This window comes from Trichechus manatus, unplaced genomic scaffold, assembly GCF_000243295.1.
Source record: "Trichechus manatus latirostris isolate Lorelei unplaced genomic scaffold, TriManLat1.0 scaffold00011, whole genome shotgun sequence".
Taxonomy (NCBI): domain Eukaryota; kingdom Metazoa; phylum Chordata; class Mammalia; order Sirenia; family Trichechidae; genus Trichechus; species Trichechus manatus.
Genome location: NW_004443947.1, coordinates 5843911 through 5848484, shown reverse-complemented (window position 1 = coordinate 5848484; position 4574 = coordinate 5843911).

The following is a 4574-nucleotide window of genomic DNA, read 5'->3' as shown; positions in this document are numbered from 1 at the left end:
AAAAAACCCTAGAATTTAAATGGCAATATCAGTCTATATTTCACAGTGAATTTCTTCTCAAACTGGCAGTGTTGTCTAGGTTTTAAGTAAATAAAGTACCAGTTAATGTGAAACTCAAAAAAAAAAAAAAAAAAAGAGAGATTAGCCATTGAAAACCCCTATCCAGCACAGTTTTACTCTGACCCACATGGTGTTGCCATGACTTAGAATCGACTCCATGGCAACTAGTTTTAGTTTTTTATTTATGAGAAACTTTCCAGCCTAGCACACAATGGTTCCTAGGAAAATCCTGGGTGACCAGGACCCTGCCTTGCAGAATCTCCATGTCCCCAGAGCCTAGGCAGACTTTGGGATTAGTGTAACCAGTGGTTCAATGACGTTGTCAAGGATTCAGGTCTTTCCAAATTTCCCTTCTGCTGTTATCAGGGTTGATGTCATCCTTTGGTTTCTTATAGTCAGAGGATGGCTGCTTTCCTTTCTCACCTTCTGAGGCAAGGAGCTTCTCTGTGACATTTTCTGTTTGTCAGAGCCTTTTACAGTACCATATGGACTTCAGATGCTTGGAAGATACAACTTTATTCCTCAGTACAATGGGGCTGTAGGTTGGGGCATAAAACCAGGCACTTGGAAAAGATGGAAAGAGGCAGCTAGGCCAGCTCTGATCTATCAGAGGCCTGGAGGGTGGGCTGTTTAGGGCGGAGGTGATGAAGAGTAGAGACAAAACACCCTTGGTACCATTGTCCCTTTATAGAGATCCTGCAGTCACACAAGGCCATCTCTGAAAGACAAAGGGATTTTGAAATGACAGCAAGGACAAAATGTTTGAACGAGTTCATGTTAGGTGATTCCAAGAAACCTACTTCAGAGTCTCTATGACAATTCCAAGCCAGAACTAATGAGCAGGGAGGGCTCTCAGGCATCCTCATGATGGACAGGATTCTACAGAGCAGTGACTGCCAATTGGTGAGTGGCATGAAAACTGTACCTGGCCCAATATGTGTTTGTTTTTATTGTTGTTGTAAAAGTGGAAATAACACAACATTTGTCAATTCAACATTTTTTATGTGTACAATTCAGTGACATCAATTACTACAATCATGTTGTGTAACCATCACCAATATCTGTTGCCAAATTTTCCATCACCATGAACAGGAACTCAATCTTCCTAAACAATGACTCCCCTTCCTCTTCTCACCCCTGGTTACCACTACTAAACTTTCATCTCTCTGTATTTGCCTATTCTAGATATTTCATATTAGTGAGATCATACAATATTCATCCTTTTGTGATTGACTTACTTCAGTTAGCATGATGTTTTCAAGGTTTGTCCATGTCCTAGCATGTATCAGGACTTCATTTCTCTTTATGGCAGGGTAATATTCCATTGTATGTATGTACCATATTTTGTTCATCGATTCATCTGTTGATGGACATTTCAGTTGTCTTCACCTTTGAGCTACTGTGAATAGTGCTACAATGAACATTGTTGCACATATGTCTGTTTGCATCGCTGCTGTCAAGTCTCTCTGGTATATACTGAGGAGTAGAATTGCTAGGTCATATGGTAGTTCTATGTTTAATTTTTTGAGGAACTGCGACTGTTTTCCACAGTAGCTGTGCCATTTTGTATCCCCACCAGCAGTGGATGAAGGTTATGATTTCTCCAAATCCTTGCCAACATTGGAGCACTGGTGGCATAGTGGTTAAGAGTTCAGCTACTAACCAAGAGGTCAGCAGTTTGAATCTGCCAGCCACTCCTTGGAAACCCTATGAGGCAGTTCTACTCTGTCCTCTAGGGTTGCTATGAGTCGGAATTTACTCAACGGCAACAGGTTTGGTTTTTTGCCAGCATTTGGTATTTCTTTTTCTTTTTTTTTTTTATCTTGATAGACCCATATAGTACTGCTTTTTGTTTGTTTGTTTGTTTAAGGGGCAGAGGAAATTTCACACAAAACTCAGAGTTCCTACTTCCCTTCAAAAGTGAAAAGTTGCTCTTGGATTTTTTATTCAGTGAAGATGAAGTAACAGGGATTGGATTTATCTCTCCTCCCGACCTGAAACAACCAAATAGATAAACAAAATAAGTGAAACAACAGCATTGGAGGCATTGAATGTCCAGCAATGAAGGAAAGTGATCCCTGAGAGACAGGAAACAAATGAGGTGAGCTCTATGAATGCCCCAGTTTACTCTCTGGAAAAAATTTCCAGACCATGGCACAAGGAAGGGGAACCCAAATGGAGCATAGCAGTCTTCTTAAGTTGAGGAGACTGAGCTGGAAGTCTGGTGAAGCCAAGTCACTAGAGTTTGCAGGGCAGAGTACCGGAGAGGAGAGAACTACCCAGAGAGAGTATACTGGAGCTCTGCAGAGGGCTCCCCTTGAGTATGTGGTTGAGTACTGATCAGCAGATGTATGTGAAGAAACTACTGGAAGCTGGAGGAAGAACCACCTGAAAGGATTAGAGGGAACAGTGCCCAGTGCTTACACAGGGCTGGGAATACTGCTTGTTTGCAACAGTCAGAATGGAAAGTCTCGTAGTTAAGGGAACATCAGTTAGAGCTCTAGAAGGTCTTGACTCAGCAGTGGGGAAAATTGCCCCTAGAATAAACACAGTTCTGCTCCTCCCTAACAAAACCTAAAAGGATCAAACTATTTCCAAGTAAATTAACCTCATCTCAGGACAAAGCTTGAGAATATTTATACATCACAAAAATATCTAGCACTCAACAAGGTAAAATTCACGAAGTCTGGCATCCAGTGTAAAATTACTTGTCTTACAAAGAAGCAGGAAAATATGCTCCACAATGAAAAGAAAAGCCAATCAATCAAAACTGACACAGAAATTACACAGATGAGATAATTAGTAAACAAGGATATTGAAAGTTATTATAACCGTATTCCATATATTTAAGAAGTTTGAGGAAAGACTGAACATGTCATGGAAGGTATAATAAAAAGACCTAAACTGAACTCTTAAAGATGACCACTACAGTGTGTGAGATGGAAAATACACTGGATGATATTATTGGCAGTTCAGACATTCTAGAAAAAAAAGATTAGTGAACTTTAAGACATGACAGTAGAAACTATTTAAATGAAACCACAGAGAAATAAAACTGGAAAAAAATGAAGAGAGCATCAGTTCACTCTGGGACAACTTTAAGAGGCCAAATATGTGTGTAAATTGGAGTCTCTAAAAAAGGAGGAACAGAAAAAATATTTGAAGAAATAATGGGCAAAATTTTTTGAAGTAGATTCTTAGGCCTTTCTTCCTTAGTCTGGAAACTTCACTGAAACCTGTCCAACCTGGGTGACTCTCCTGGTATTTGAAATACCAATGGCATAGCTTCCAGCATCATAGCAACATGCAAGCCACCTCAGTATGACAAACTGACAGATGGTGGCATCCATAAATAGATGCACACATATACGGACGATTGATTTTTAACAAAAGTGAAAAGGCAATTCAATGGATAGAGAATGGTCTTTTCAATAAATGTGATAGGACAATTGGATATACATATGCACAAAAAATAAACTCTGATCCATCGTTCACATCATATACAAAAATTACGTAAAAATGGACCATACACCTAAATGTAAAACCTAAAACTATGAAATTTCTTGAGGAAAACGTAAGAGAAAAACGTTTGTAACCTTAGGTTAGGCAAAGATTCCTTAAATAAAACAGCACTAAAAGTACAATCTGTAAAAGAAAAACATAATAAACTGAGCTTCCTCAAAATCAAGAAATTCTCCTCTTTGATAGACACTCTTAAGAAAACAAAAAGACAAGCCACAGACTGGGAGGAAATATTTTCAGATCCTGTATCTGATAAAGGACCTGTATCCAGAATATATGAAAAACTCTCCACACTCAACAATAAGAAAACAATGCAATCACACAATGGACAAAAGATGTGAACAGACATTTCACCAGAGAAAATAGGTAGTTGGCAAGTAGCATATGAAAAGATGCTCAACATCATTGGTCATTGAGGCAATGCAAATTAAAACCACAATGAATACTACTACACACCTGCTCAAATGTCTATAATTAAAAGAACTTACAATACTAAGCACTGGCAAGGATGCAGAGCAATTGGAGCTCTAATATATTGCTGGTGGAAGTGTAAAATGGTACAGTCACTTTGGAAATCAATTTAACAGTTTCTTAAAAGGTTAAGCATATATCTATCTATCTTGCAACCCAGCGATTCTACCCCTAGGCGTTTACCAATGAGAAATGAAAGCATATGTCCACACTAATATTTGTACATGAATGTTCAAATAGCAGCTTTGTTTGTAATAGCCCAAACTGGGAACAACCCACAGGTCCATCACAGGTGAATGGATAAATAAATGGTGGTAATGAGATAATTTAGCAGTAAAAAGAAATGCACTACTGTCATGTGCAACAACCTGGATAATTCTCAGAATAATTATGCTGAGTAAAAGAAGCCAGAATAAAGAGCACATACTGTATGATTCCATTTATATAAAATTCTAGAAAATGCAAACCGATGTATAGCAACCGCAATCTGTGGAAGTCTAGTGATAGTCTAGTGAGGACAG